At 38.3% G+C, this 16,217-nt stretch overlaps 1 long non-coding RNA gene across 21 annotated transcripts; it reads left to right on the top strand.

Moving 5' to 3' along the window:
* Positions 1-289: 289 nt before the first annotated feature.
* On the top strand, positions 290-7,250 carry LOC127711186 (uncharacterized). Of its 21 annotated transcripts, none has more exons than XR_007986561.1 (7): positions 290-642; positions 2,245-2,373; positions 2,553-2,590; positions 2,946-3,133; positions 3,488-3,833; positions 4,010-4,719; positions 5,960-6,279. It is a non-coding gene; the product is annotated as an uncharacterized LOC127711186 (long non-coding RNA). The 21 variants fall into 21 exon arrangements; XR_007986557.1 differs by lacking the exon at positions 2,245-2,373 and adding an exon at positions 1,177-1,307; XR_007986549.1 differs by lacking the exon at positions 2,245-2,373 and adding an exon at positions 999-1,307.
* The last annotated feature ends 8,967 nt before the right edge of the window (positions 7,251-16,217 follow it).

Genomic DNA, 16,217 nt, shown 5'->3' with positions numbered 1-16,217 from the left:
AAGCCAGCGAACAATAAGGCGATATATCTAAAAACCGAAAAAATGAATAAGACAGCAACGGCCGTCAAATGAAAAATATTTAAAATGCAGACATTCCGTCCAAATATTTCAATTTCAACTCTATCGTGAAATGGTATTTATCCCATCCATTGATAAAACAAGTCACATCTCTTTTTAGGCTAATATTCATTACCACAGTAAATCTGCATCTGTCAAAGGATACTTTGTAGCTGTAAGACCACTAATGCACCCACTTCAATTTAGAACGTATGTAAAAGTAGTCTTTCCTGTAAAATACAGCACCTTTGATGTCATTGTTTAATTGAACTAAGATACACATTTGCAGAAATGGGGGTTGGCCTATTCCATGGCTTCTAGAGAAAAATAATGAGGGGTGTCACGGGGTATGACTATATAGGTCTTTTAGAGGAGAAACAGGCGCATCTTTTGCGCAAGGTATCGAAGGGCGCTATGTTCAAAAATCTGAAACTAGAGCTCAAAATTAAAAAAAAAAAAGTTAAAAACAGGGGGGTTGGCCTATTCCATGGCTTCTAGAGAAAAATAATGAGGGGTGTCACGGGGTATGACTATATAGGTCTTGTAGAGGAGAAACAGGCGCATCTTTTGCGCAAGGTATCGAAGGTTGCTATGTTCAAAACTCTGAAACTAGAGCTCAAAATTTAAAAAAAAAATGTTAAAAACAGGGGGGTTGGCCTATTCCATGGCTTCTAGAGAAAAATAATGAGGGGTGTCACGGGGAATGACTATATAGGTCTTGTAGAGGAGAAACAGGCGCATCTTTTGCGCAAGGTATCGAAGGGCGCTATGTTAAAAAATCTGAAACTTAGAGCTCAAAATTAAAAAAAAAAAATGTTAAAAACAGGGGGGTTGGCCTATTCCATGGCTTCTAGAGAAACATAATGAGCAGTGTCACGGGGTATGACTATATAGGTCTTGTAGGAGAGAAACAGGCGCATCTTTTGCGCAAGGTATCGAAGGGCGCTATGTTCAAAAATCTGAAACTAGAGCTCAAAATTAAAAAAAAAAATGTTAAAAACAGGGGGGTTGGCCTATTCCATGGCTTCTAGAGAAAAAACAATGAGGAGTGTCACGGGGTATGACTATATAGGTCTTGTAGAGGAGAAACAGGCGCATCTTTTTCGCAAGGTATCGAAGGGCGCTATGTTCAAAAATCTGAAACTAGAGCTCAAAATTAAAAAAAAAAAATGTTAAAAACAGGGGGGTTGGCCTATTCCATGGCTTCTAGAGAAAAATAACGAGGGGTGTCACGGGGTATGACTATATAGGTCTTGTAGAGGAGAAACAGGCGCATTTTTTGCGCAAGGTATCGAAGGGCGCTATGTTCAAAAATCTAAAACTAGAGCTCAAAATTAAAAAAAAAATGTAAATAAAAAAAGGGGGGTTGGCCTATTCCATGGCTTCTAGAGGAAAATAATGAGGGGTATCACGGGTTGTGACTATATAGGTCTTGTAGAGGAGAAACAGGCGCATCTTTTGCGCAAGGTATCGAAGGGCGCTATGTTCAAAAATCTGAAACTAGAGCATAAAATTTAAAAAAAAAATATGTTAAAAACAGGGGGGTTGGCCTATTCCATGGCTTCTAGAGAAAAATAATGAGCGGTGTCACGGGGTATGACTATATAGGTCTTGTAGAGGAGAAACAGGCGCATCTTTTGCGCAAGGTATCGAAGGGCGCTATGTTCAAAAATCTGAAACTAGAGCTCAAAATTAAAAAAAAAAAAATGTTAAAAACAGGGGGGTTGGCCTATTCCATGGCTTCTAGAGAAAAAACAATGAGGAGTGTCACGGGGTATGACTATATAGGTCTTGTAGAGGAGAAACAGGCGCATCTTTTTCGCAAGGTATCGAAGGGCGCTATGTTCAAAAATCTGAAACTAGAGCTCAAAATTAAAAAAAAAATGTTAAAAATAGGGGGGTTGGCCAATTCCATGGCTTCTAGAGAAAAATAATGAGGAGTGTCACGGGGTATGACTATATAGGTCTTGTAGAGGAGAAACAGGCGCATCTTTTGCGCAAGGTATCGAAGGGAGCTATGTTCAAAAATCTGAAACTAGAGCTCAAAATTAAAAAAAAAATGTTAAAAACAGGGGGGTTGGCCTATTCCATGGCTTCTAGAGAAAAATAATGAGGGGTGTCACGGGATATGACTATATAGGTCTTGTAGAGGAGAAACAGGCGCATCTTTAGCGCAAGGAATCGAAGGTCGCTATGTTCAAAAATCTGAAACTAGAGCTCAAAATTAAGAAAAAAATGTTAAAAACAGGGGGGTTGGCCTATTCCATGGCTTCTAAAGAAAAATAATGAGGGGTGTCACGGGGTATGACTATATAGGTCTTGTAGAGAAGAAACAGGCGCATCTTTTGCGCAAGGTATCGAAGGGCGCTATGTTCAAAAATCTGAAACTAGAGCTCAAAATTAAAAAAAAAAAAATGTTAAAAACAAGGGGGTTGGCCTATTCCATGGCTTCTAGAGGAAAATAATGAGGGGTGTCACGGGATATGACTATATAGGTCTTGTAAAGGAGAAACAGGCGCATCTTTTGCGCAAGGTATCGAAGGCCGCTATGTTCAAAACTCTGAAACTAGAGCTGAAAGTTTAAAAAAAATATGTTAAAAACAGGGGGATTGGCCTATTCCATGGCTTCTAGAGAAAAATAAGAGGGGTGTCACGGGGTATGACTATATAGGTCTTGTAGAGGAGAAACAGGCGCATCTTTTGCGCAAGGTATCGAAGGGCGCTTTGTTCAAAAATCTGAAACTAGAGCTCAAAATTAAAAAAAAAAAAATGTTAAAAACAAGGGGGTTGGCCTATTCCATGGCTTCTAGAGGAAAATAATGAGGGGTGTCACGGGATATGACTATATAGGTCTTGTAGAGGAGAAACAGGCGCATCTTTTGCGCAAGGTATCGAAGGGCGCTATGTTCAAAAATCTGAAACTAGAGCTCAAAATTAAAAAAAAAAAAATGTTAAAAACAGGGGGGTTGGCCTATTCCATGGCTTCTAGAGAAAAATAATGAGGGGTGTCACGGGATATGACTATATAGGTCTTGTAGAGGAGAAACAGGCGCATCTTTTGCGCAAGGTATCAAAGGTCGCTATGTTCAAAAATCTGAAACTAGAGCTCAAAATTAAAAAAAAAATGTTAAAAACAGGGGGGTTGGCCTATTCCATGGCTTCTAGAGAAAAATAATGAGGGGTGTCACGGGGTATGACTATATAGGTCTTGTAGAGAAGAAACAGGCGCATCTTTTGCGCAAGGTATCGAAGGGCGCTATGTTCAAAAGTTTGAAACTAGAGCTCAAAATTAAAAAAAAAAAATTGTTAAAAATAGGGGGTTGGCCTATTCCATGGCTTCTAGAGGAAAATAATGAGGGGTGTCACGGGATATGACTATATAGGTCTTGTAGAGGAGAAACAGGCGCATCTTTTGCGCAAGGTATCGAAGGGCGCTATGTTCAAAAATCTGAAACTAGAGCTCAAAATCTAAAAAAAAAAATGTTAAAAACAGGGGGGTTGGCCTATTCCATGGCTTCTAGAGAAAAATAATGAGGGGTGTCACGGGGTATGACTATATAGGTCTTGTAGAGGAGAAACAGGCGCATCTTTTGCGCAAGGTATCGAAGGGCGCTATGTTCAAAAATCTGAAACTAGAGCTCAAAATTAAAAAAAAAAATGTTAAAAACAGGGGTGTTGGCCTATTCCATGGCTTCTAGAGAAAAATAATGAGGGGTGTCACGGGGTATGACTATATAGGTCTTGTAGAGGAGAAACAGGTGCATCTTTTGCGCAAGGTATAGAAGGTCGCTTTGTTCAAAAATCTGAAACTAGAGCTCAAAATTAAAAAAAAAATGTTATAAACAGGGGGGTTGGCCTATTCCATGGCTTCTAGAGAAAAATAATGAGGGGTGTCACGGGGTATGACTATATAGGTCTTGTAGAGAAGAAACAGGCGCATCTTTTGCGCAAGGTATCGAAGGGCGCTATGTTCAAAAATTTGAAACTAGAGCTCAAAATTAAAAAAAAAAATTGTTAAAAATAGGGGGTTGGCCTATTCCATGGCTTCTAGAGGAAAATAATGAGGGGTGTCACGGAGTATGACTATATAGGTCTTGTAGAGGAGAAACAGGCGCATCTTTTGCGCAAGGTATCGAAGGGCGCTATGTTCAAAAATCTGAAACTAGAGCTCAAAATTAAAAAAAAAAATGTTAAAAACAGGGGTGTTGGCCTATTCCATGGCTTCTAGAGGAAAATAATGAGGGGTGTCACGGGATATGACTATATAGGTCTTGTAGAGGAGAAACAGGCGCATCTTTTGCGCAAGGTATCGAAGGGCGCTATGTTCAAAAATCTGAAACTAGAGCTCAAAATCTAAAAAAAAAAAATGTTAAAAACAGGGGGGTTGGCCTATTCCATGGCTTCTAGAGAAAAATAATGAGGGGTGTCACGGGGTATGACTATATAGGTCTTGTAGAGGAGAAACAGGCGCATCTTTTGCGCAAGGTATCGAAGGGCGCTATGTTCAAAAATCTGAAACTAGAGCTCAAAATTAAAAAAAAAAATGTTAAAAACAGGGGTGTTGGCCTATTCCATGGCTTCTAGAGAAAAATAATGAGGGGTGTCACGGGGTATGACTATATAGGTCTTGTAGAGGAGAAACAGGTGCATCTTTTGCGCAAGGTATAGAAGGTCGCTTTGTTCAAAAATCTGAAACTAGAGCTCAAAATTAAAAAAAAAATGTTATAAACAGGGGGGTTGGCCTATTCCATGGCTTCTAGAGAAAAATAATGAGGGGTGTCACGGGGTATGACTATATAGGTCTTGTAGAGAAGAAACAGGCGCATCTTTTGCGCAAGGTATCGAAGGGCGCTATGTTCAAAAATTTGAAACTAGAGCTCAAAATTAAAAAAAAAAATTGTTAAAAATAGGGGGTTGGCCTATTCCATGGCTTCTAGAGGAAAATAATGAGGGGTGTCACGGAATATGACTATATAGGTCTTGTAGAGGAGAAACAGGCGCATCTTTTGCGCAAGGTATTGAAGGGCGCTATGTTCAAAAATCTGAAACTAGAGCTCAAAATTAAAAAAAAAAAATGTTAAAAACAGGGGGTTTGGCCTATTCCATGGCTTCTAGAGAAAAATAATGAGGGGTGTCACGGGGTATGACTATATAGGTCTTGTAGAGAAGAAACAGGCGCATCTTTTGCGCAAGGTATAGAAGGTCGCTATGTTCAAAAATCTGAAACTAGAGCTCAAAATTTAAAAAAAAATGTTAAAAACAGGGGGATTGGCCTATTCCATGGCTTCTAGAGAAAAATAATGAGGGGTGTCACGGGGTATGACTATATAGGTCTTGTAGAGGAGAAACAGGCGCTTCTTTTGCGCAAGGTATCAAAGGGCGCTATGTTTAAAAATCTGAAACTAGAGTTCAAAATTAAAAAAAAAAATGTTAAAAACAGGGGGATTGGCCTTTTCCATGGCTTCTAGAGAAAAAACAATGAGGAATGTCACGGGGTATGGCTATATAGGTCTTGTAGAGGAGAAACAGGCGCATCTTTTGGGCAAGGTATCGAAGGGCGCTATGTTCAGAAATCTGAAACTAGAGCTCAAAGTTTAAAAAAAATATGTTAAAAACAGGGGGATTGGCCTATTCCATGGCTTCTAGAGAAAAATAATGAGGGGTGTCACGTGGTATGACTATATAGGTCTTGTAGAGGAGAAACAGGCGCATTTTTTGCGCAAGGTATTGAAGGGCGCTATGTTCAAAAATTTGAAACTAGAGCTCAAAATTAAAAAAAAAAAATCTTAAAAACAGAGAGGTTGGCCTATTCCATGGCTTCTAGTTGAAAATAATGAGGGGTGTCACGGGATATGACTATGTAGGTCTTGTAGAGGAGAAACAGGCGCATCTTTTGCGTAAGGTATCGAAGGGCGCTATGTTCAAAAATCTGAAACTGGAACTCAAAATTAAAAAAAAAAATGTTAAAAACAGGGGGTTGGCCTATTCCATGGCTTTTAGAGAAAAATAATGATGGGTGTCACGGGGTGTGACTATATAGGTCTTGTAGAGGAGAAACAGGCGCATCTTTTGCGCAAGGTATCGAAGGGCGCTATGTTCAAAAATCTGAAACTGGAGCTCAAAATTAAAAAAAAAAATGTTAAAAACAGGGGGGTTGGCCTATTCCATGGCTTCTAGAGAAAAATAATGAGGGGTGTCACGTGGTATGACTATATAGGTCTTGTCAAGGAGAAACAGGCGCATGTTTTGCGCAAGGTATCGAAGGGAGCTATGTTCAAAAATCTGAAACTAGAGCTCAAAATTAAAAAAAAAAAATGTTAAAAACAAGGGGGTTGGCATATTCCATGGCTTCTAGAAAAAAATAATGAGGAGTGTCACGGGGTATGACTATATAAGCTTGTAGAAGAGAAACAGGCACATCTGTTGCGCAAGGTATCGAAGGGCGCTATGTTCAAAAATCTGAAACTAGAGCTCAAAATTAAAAAAAAAATGTTAAAAACAGGGGGGTTGGCCTATTCCATGGCTTCTAGAGAAAAATAATGAGGGGTGTCACGGGATATGACTATATAGGTCTTGTAGAGGAGAAACAGGCGCATCTTTTGCGCAAGGTATCGAAGGTCGCTATGTTCAAAAATCTGAAACTAGAGCTCAAAATTAAAAAAAAAATGTTAAAAACAGGGGGGTTGGCCTATTCCATGGCTTCTAGAGAAAAATAATGAGGGGTGTCACGGGGTATGACTATATAGGTCTTGTAGAGAAGAAACAGGCGCATCTTTTGCGCGAGGTATCGAAGGGCGCTATGTTCAAAAATTTGAAACTAGAGCTCAAAATTAAAAAAAAAAATGTTAAAAACAGGGGGGTTGGCCTATTCCATGGCTTCTAGAGAAAAAACAATGAGGAGTGTCACGGGGTATGACTATATAGGTCTTGTAGAGGAGAAACAGGCGCATCTTTTGCGCAAGGTATCGAAGGGCGCTATGTTCAAAAATCTGAAACTAGAGCTGAAAATTAAAAAAAAAAGGTTAAAAACAGGGGGGTGGCCTATTCCATGGCTTCTAGAGAAAAATAATGAGGAGTGTCACGGGGTATGACTATATAGGTCTTGTAGAGGAGAAACAGGCGCATCTTTTGCGCAAGGTATCGAAGGGCGCTATGTTCAGAAATCTGAAACTAGAGCTGAAAGTTTAAAAAAAATATGTTAAAAACAGGGGGATTGGCCTATTCCATGGCTTCTAGAGAAAAATAATGAGGGGTGTCACCGGGTATGACTATATAGGTCTTGTAGAGGAGAAACAGGCGCATCTTTTGCGCAAGGTATCGAAGGGTGCTTTTTCAAAAATCTGAAACTAGAGCTAAAAATTAAAAAAAAAAATGTTAAAAACAAGGGGGTTGGCCTATTCCATGGCTTCTAGAGAAAAAACAATGAGGAGTGTCACGGGGTATGACTATATAGGTCTTGTAGAGGAGAAACAGGCGCATCTTTTGCGCAAGGTATCGAAGGGCGCTATGTTCAAAAATCTGAAACTAGAGCTCAAAATTAAAAAAAAAATGTTAAAAACAGGGGGGTGGCCTATTCCATGGCTTCTAGAGAAAAATAATGAGGAGTGTCACGGGGTATGACTATATAGGTCTTGTAGAGGAGAAACAGGCGCATCTTTTGCGCAAGGTATCGAAGGGCGCTATGTTCAGAAATCTGAAACTAGAGCTGAAAGTTTAAAAAAAATATGTTAAAAACAGGGGGATTGGCCTATTCCATGGCTTCTAGAGAAAAATAATGAGGGGTGTCACCGGGTATGACTATATAGGTCTTGTAGAGGAGAAACAGGCGCATCTTTTGCGCAAGGTATCGAAGGGTGCTTTGTTCAAAAATCTGAAACTAGAGCTCAAAATTAAAAAAAAAAATGTTAAAAACAAGGGGGTTGGCCTATTCCATGGCTTCTAGAGGAAAATAATGAGGGGTGTCACGGGATATGACTATATAGGTCTTGTAGAGGAGAAACAGGCGCATCTTTTGCGCAAGGTATCGAAGGGCGCTATGTTCAAAAATCTGAAACTAGAGCTCAAAATTAAAAAAAAAAAAAGTTAAAAACAGGGGGGTTGGCCTATTCCATGGCTTCTAGAGAAAAATAATGAGGAGTGTCACGGGGTATGACTATATAGGTCTTGTAGAGGAGAAACAGGCGCATCTTTTGCGCAAGGTATCGAAGGGCGCTATGTTCAGAAATCTGAAACTAGAGCTGAAAGTTTAAAAAAATATGTTAAAAACAGGGGGATTGGCCTATTCCATGGCTTCTAGAGAAAAATAATGAGGGGTGTCACGGGGTATGACTATATAGGTCTTGTCAAGGAGAAACAGGCGCATCTTTTGCGCAAGGTATCGAAGGGCGCTTTGTTCAAAAATCTGAAACTAGAGCTCAAAATTAAAAAAAAAAATGTTAAAAACAAGGGGGTTGGCCTATTCCATGGCTTCTAGAGGAAAATAATGAGGGGTGTCACGGGATATGACTATATAGGTCTTGTAGAGGAGAAACAGGCGCATCTTTTGCGCAAGGTATCGAAGGGCGCTATGTTAAAAAATCTGAAACTAGAGCCCCAAATTTGAAAAAAAAATGGAAAAAAACAGAGGGGGTTGGCCTATTGGTGTAATACCTCCATTGATTTTCATTTATTTTTTTTTTTTGAATTTGCAATTTTCCAAAAAATTGTGGAGAATTTATCTTTGTTTCAAATTAAAAAATTAACATAACATTTCAGTGCATATAAGAAAATAACTATCACTATCAGTTAACCAATCAAATTTGCCCCTTATATAACCTGTGTACAAGCTTTAGTAACCATGCAACCTCAAGTTTCCAAAATATTCTGTAGAAACCCCAAATAAAACAACAATGATTCTTTGAAATACCCAAGATACATGTATATGTTTATGACCCAGAAATGTTTGACTGCAATAAAATAATGGATTAATTACCTACAACTGTCAAATTCAAGGGAATATTTTTTTCGACCTATTTTTGTACGCAACTGGATGTGACATGCCATGATTTGGTGGTATTACACCTGAAGAAGACATTTTTATTTAATAAACTGAAAGGGATTTTTTCCTTTGTAATACTGTTTTTTTCAAGCATTCCTGTCATGTTTTGTCATAATCAGTTCAATAGTTTGAGAAAAATCTAGTATAATGTACGACGACATCTTCAGCGATTCGTGCAGAATTTTTTCGAAAAATCCAAACCAAGCCGCATCATGATAGAATATAGTGTGGACCAATAATGATTAAATATTTATCTCATCTGCCTACAAACAGTTGAATATGATATAAAGATGACTTTAGGATGATAAATACCACTACTGGACCCCTTTGTCTTCTTTATAAGGTCTCTTTTGGTCCATTTATACATGTCATTTCCTCAAAATTTCAATTTTTCAGGCCAATAAATAAAAATAATGAAGTAACTTTCACTCATTTATGATAGAAATGTTATAATAAATTACATTGAGTAATTGAAGTATTCAAGCAGAATGAACAATCCATATAAAAGTTTACTGGAGGTTTTAATAAGTCCTTACGTAAAACGTAAATTTACGCTGCGTTCCAGAGAGGGACATAACAAGCTTCTCTATTAGTGAATAATTTGTTGGTACTGCTTTAAAAAATAATCACATTTACTTATAACTATATATTTAGTAAAATATTTCTGAGAGAAAACTTTCTATTATAGCAGAATATAAGAAAAAAGGATAAAAAGCTCCCCAAAACACCGTGAAGTATGGCTTGTTCAGTTAACTAATATTCATGGTAGAGTCCAATTTCAAGGAAATGTTCTAATAAAATATGTTTTGGAGACTCAATCCACTCAGAATATTCATTGTTTGTAATATTTCACTTGAATAGCAAGAAGTTTTAACACACGAGAGTACTCACAAGGTCAAAGGTGCATGTACAGCACCCCATATTAGGTGTAATACCACCATTGATTTTCCCCTATTAGTCTTTTTAGAATTTGCACTTTTCAAAAAATTGTGCAGAATTTATCTTTGTTTCAAATTAAAAAAATACTTGGCATGAGTAAAGTTTTATCTTGTCCAGTACTATAGAAAAGAATTCACATAAAATTTCATTGCATATAAGAAAATAACCATAACTGTCAGTTAACCAATCAAATTTCCCCCCTTATATAACCTGTATACAAGCTTTAGTTACCATGCAACCTCAAGTTTCCAAAATATTCTATAGAAACCCAAAATTAAAAAAAAATGATGCTTTGAAATACCCAAGATACATGTATATGTTTATGACCCAGAAATGTTTTACTGCAATAAAATGATGAATTAATTACCTATAAATGTCAAATTCAAGGGAATATTTTTTTCGACCTATTTTCGTATGCAACCGGATGTGACGTACCATGCATTGGTGGTATTACACCTATTCAATGGCTTCTAGAGAAAAAAATAATGTGGAGTTTCACGGGGTATAGCTATATAGGTCTTGTAGAGGAGAAACAGGCGCATGGTTTGCGCAAGGTTTCGAGTTGCGCTTTGTCCAAAAACTGAAACTAGGGCTCGGAATTTCAAAAAAATTTGGGAAAAACAACAGGAATTTGCCTATTCCATAGCCTCTGGAAAAAATAATGAGGGATGTCGCGGGGTAAGACTATAAAGATCTTGTAGAGGGAACACAGGCGCATAGTTTGCGCAAAGCTTCAAGAGGGGCTATGTCGAAAGGAACTAAAATTTAGTGAGGAACAAAGCCAACTCAAATGTCAGACAAGAACGTGAAAACCGAGAAAAAGACATATCAGAGTCAGCAAAGAAGAATTTCTTGTCATATGAAGTCGAAATGAAAATCCAAATCCCCCCATCCGAATTACATGATGAAAGAGATTGTAAAATGTGTTGTGTAAGTACTGATAAAGAGAAGGCTGAACACTGGCTGAATTTTTTTCAAGGGAATTTCGAAAAAGAAAACGATGAAGATGAAAGAACTTTAGTGCGAAGGCCAGCTGGTATACAACCTAAAGTTCTATATACTATGACAGAATTAATAGACAGTCTACTTTGTATTATTTTCAAAAGTCTATTTATATCAGAGGTTTTGTACCAGAATAAAACAAAATCGGCAAACAGTACTGAGTTGTTAAAAAGATATGATAGTAAAACTACATACAAACCAGTTAACTTTATCATTGACAATCAAGGCGCCACATTCTTAAAGACGGTATAAGTACCCTCGTCCACGTGCGTGCATTGTCTGATATAAATAAATGTTTACTAGCTATATAGGCAAAACAAGAAACGTTACCCTGGTTTTTAATTAAAAGAAATTACATATATTAATTTATAATATTTTCAAGATTAAAACTAGTGACCTGAATGATTTATCTATCATTTATTAATTTGTTAAAAATTCGAAGACGACGTTACGTCATTATCTGATTTTAAACAAATAATCATTTTTTCAAACATTTACCTGTATAGAGATGGAATTGAGTTGTCCTTTTGTTCATTAAATGTGTCGAGCACTATTGTTAACAAAAGGTCGCATTAAAAAATTGAAAAAGTTACACGTAAGTCAATGCCACATCTACGTCATAATGAGAGAGAACGAGCTATTGTGTTGTTGGCAGCAAAAATGACTCTAATACAGGTTGCAAATCATCCCAATGTCTCTAGAATGAATATTGAAAGGCTTAAGACTCGTCTTAGAGATACTGACACGACAAATAATCGTCCCCGAGGTTGCAGGCAACGTGAAACGAAGTTACGTCAAGACAGGAATCCGGAATCAATTTGTAAACTTGTCACAAACAGCACGACAAACTCATGGAAGAAACAACAACAGGCTTTATTCCCAAACAGTGTGTTACCGACTGCATCAAGTTTGCCTAAGAGCTCATCGTCCGTTGAAGGGACCTATCCTTACGCAGGGTCACAGGATGTCGCGACTTGAATGGATACGGATTCGATGGAATAGGCTAACATGGAGACAAGTCCTTTTTACCGATGAATAGAAATTCAACTTGACATTTAGCGACGGGAAAGCCAGTGTCTACCGGAGGTGCAATGCATGATTTTCTGATGCGTGCGTACAGGAAACGGATCGGTTTGAGGGTGACGGAGTTGTGGTATGGGACGGAATAACCTACCAGGAACGCACCGATCTGACAATTATTGAAGGTAACCTAAATGCAAAAAGGTATAGGAACGAAATTCTGGCTCCACTCGTTCTCCCGTTTCTCCGAAGGCATCGTTTTAACCACGTTTTTCAGCAGGAAAACGCCCGTTGTCACGTGGCATACATTTTAATGATTTTTTGGAGAATAATCACATTCGTGTGTTGCCGTGGCCAGTAATGTCTCCAGATTATCGCCAATGGAACATCTTTGGGACGAACTTGGACGACCCATAAGAAAGAGCCAAAATCCATTGGAAATGCTCGCCAATCTCCGAATAGCATTTTCCAGGGAATGGAACAACACAAAGGCCATTGATAAAGAGGGATGATCATGGGTAGTTCCTTCAAATACTGGAACATGAACGACAAGCATATCACCATTCTGAAAGCTCCGAGGGCCAGTTCGGATGCTGTAATGAAATGGTGGGTTATTAAAAAAGTAAAAGACAGCACGTATGAAACCTAGTGCGACCAGATTTAAACGGATATAAAATTAATGAAGATAAAATATGATGCAGCAATCAAAGAACATGAGAAAAAATAATGGACAAGCTGGACAAGTGTGACCACAAACTCAAACATGCAGAACCATTCGATTAGTTAACTTCACAAAAATATAATGGCAGAGGACAAGGTGATGAATGTTTGGTATGCAAAGAAATAGTAAGAACAAGAAAGAGAAATTCAATAGATTGACGGAGTGAGATGTGTTAAAATAAACTAGAATAGTTTCGAGACCTTAAAAATTGAGGGTAATACGTTGCATCATAATCATACCTCTCGTAAATACCACACACATGACGTTTACTATGTGCCGCACTTAATGAAATGTCACGTCACTTTGACATGTTACTATGACAAGTACATCTATAACATAGTCAAGAAGTCTTTTATTTCTATCTTAAGAAGGGAAATGGATACAAAGCTGAAAGCCATTCGTTTCGGACATAAACGAGCGCTTACAAGACTTTGGAAGAATTTTGGAGACACAACTGCAGAGATAGTTTCGATATAGAAATTGAGGAAGTCACAGCTATTTTAGATTCCGTGTCACAGAAAAGTGATATTTAGAAAGGTCTTAATGATAAAATTGTAGAAGCTTGCTCGGATGAAGTCGTGGTTTGAAGAAATTCAGCAAACAGATCAGTACATGTTCGTTTAGATTAAAAAATCCGTCAAATTAAAAAATCATTCAATCCTCACAATCAACTAGTCACAATTTACCCGTCAATACTACCGTTTTTCAAGCTAGTCATTTTACTCCCTCTGATACACCCATACATATCATGATTTCACCTACAGGCAATAGTGTACCCGCAAGCGACTCCTCTCAATAGAACCCGCACGCCAAATGATTCACGTCGACACCTCTTGTACAATAAAATGCAGCATAGTTTTATACTAGTAACCCTGCTATATCAGAGAAAACCGTTAAACCCATTGGTTACTAGTAACCTTTACATTCTCATAACCTTTACAGTCTTGGAGAATCATCAAGAATAAAGACCTTCTAGAGAGGTTAGTTTAAACATAGTTATTTTTTGTGGATTTCGAAACAAGTTATTGTAACTTATATTAATCATATCCCTCTCTACTTTGCTGGTGCGAGTGCTGCCTTGTAGCGGCATTAGCCTGGTCTTTTTCGAAATCTACAAGGTTGTCTTTTACGTGAAGTGATATGGATCTCTCTTAATGCGGGTCAGCCGTTTATCGTACATTTCCGACAGACTATCATCGGTCCTGAAGACAATACTCGCAAATGGTGTCAGTCAAGGGAGAGCCAAAAATTTGGTCCCTGAAATTTTCTTCCAGGAACAGAGATCGAACCACGAACCTTTGTGTTTGAACAGAGAGGTTGTGACTCCATGTCTAATTGTTTGATCCAAGAAATAAATGACTGAGATTACCTATCCATTTCTCAAAGAGATCATTGACATCACCCCGATTTTGCCTTCGCAATACCTTATCGATGCGGTACGAGGTATTCAGAAGTTCGGGAACCCTGTATTTCCTCATCGATGAAATCGTGGGAATTGGTTAACACGCGGATCCGACCCTGCTGTATAGTAGGCATGTCTGCATACAAGTTACAGTACACCTTATTTTCTTTCATATTTCTTATGACTTGCTGCCAAAGGTCTTAAGTCTAGCTCTGTTTGGTGGTGTTTTTGTTGGTGAACGAGATCATCTAAAGTACCAATCGCGCATGTGCGCGTAGATTTGGCTTTAAAGTATTTGATCATCTTCCCATCATGGTGTGGTCCCAGTGGTCGAGAAAACCCGGCTTTCCTCCATTCTGGCGGGATCAACGTCGTGTTTTCGGCATAGCACTTTGACCTCTTTGTTGTGGAATTCAGTAACCTTTTCCGTCCATAGTTTTATGAAAATGCTTGACTTAAATACGGTATAAAAAAGCAACCTTGACCGTCACACTTTCTTGGTCTTTGGCGGCACTAAACAGTCGTATTTGGCAAGGAAAACATTGATGATGCTAAGAATAAACGTGAATTCTTTGTTCTGTTGAGATAGAACTGTAATCCAAGTTTCACCTAAACGAACAGCGATCATGCATCGTTCCTCGAATTTACGTCGAAATGTTTTATCCGTCCAACGAACTTTTCTATTGAGACGCCCAGACCAATTGAACTTTGGTGAAGATGAGGTGTCAAACGGTGTCGGGTTCCATCTTCTTTCTCATTGCTGGATTTTATAGAGTGCAAAGTTAACAATGCAGGTTCCTGTCACTCACATAGTTGCGAGTTGTTGTATTCTTATGTTGAGCATCGACAGCTCATTTACACGGCTTGGTTCCACGTGGATGACAAAGTTCGAATCACAAAGAATTTAGGTACATTTGATAAGGAATACACACCTTCCGTTGGACCAAAGAAGTGTACAAAAAGCAGAGATCTTGACGATACACAACTTCAGCGACTCATGGACCAAGGTGTTTGGAGTTCTTACTGTATGTAATCGTTATTCAGCTTAGTACCAGGTCTGGTAAAGTTGTGCAACAAACGATCGGGGCGGGTTTTTTTTAGCTTGTTCATGAAACATCCACTGGTTGTACTCATAAAGTGGCATATCTTCGATCCACCCCTCCGTCGTCGCCCCTTGCTAGTCGTTAATTCGAAGCGGTTGTTTGTCTTTGTATTCTACTTACACTTCAGACTGTCGTAATTCGTTATAAGCCGACGCTGCTAAAAAATCGGTCAGGTATTTATGTTACGATAGTTTGGAAAATCTCTTCCTCAACCTATCTATCTTCTCCTGCAAAACGCACTGGGGAAGAGGTTCTTACAAATGACATAAGCGACATGATTTCCGATATAGGTCCCACATCACTCATCAATGTCATTGTTCGTCTTCAAACAGACCATCGGGAATTGACACAAACAGTAAGATCTTGGTGGTTTTTGATGAATTGGTGCTGAGTAAGCAAAATAGTGCGAAGACTTCTACGTCCGAGTAGGACTCAACAACGCTGATTGATTCTATCTCTGTGAAAACTGCTTGAAACTCTCGCGCAAGACGATCCAACTTTGTCAAGATCTCTTTCAACAATACAACCAGAGTTTCCAGACACATTCACCGTTCGGCCCTGGTCAAAACTTCATGCTGGTGTGAGCCTTACGGCTTTGTCACCATTAAAGGCAATTTTTTTTACGGTATTAAACACTAGATGATGTTTTTTTAAACGCTTTCAAAGGCTTACGGGAGTTTTTGCAAACGCTTTATATAAAATGACGTTTGTTATACTAATTATTGCCTATTCAAAGCAGCATGAAACACTTAACATGAAGTTCCAGGATTCCAGGATGAAAAGCGTACCATCGAATCTAGTAACTTACAATAACTACTTGACAAACTTATTCGTATGTTTCTCTGTCCTATATGTTCTCCCATTTATTTGTATTGTAGTCTTGTCATGTAATGTTGTCATTTTAATGTTATATTTAACATTGCCATTTCTTAAAAT

The sequence above is a fragment of the Mytilus californianus genome, unplaced genomic scaffold (assembly GCF_021869535.1).
Source record: "Mytilus californianus isolate M0D057914Y unplaced genomic scaffold, xbMytCali1.0.p SCAF_8, whole genome shotgun sequence".
NCBI classification, from domain to species: domain Eukaryota; kingdom Metazoa; phylum Mollusca; class Bivalvia; order Mytilida; family Mytilidae; genus Mytilus; species Mytilus californianus.
Note: the sequence above shows the minus strand (reverse complement) of the source record. Positions and strands in the feature narration are given on the sequence as shown.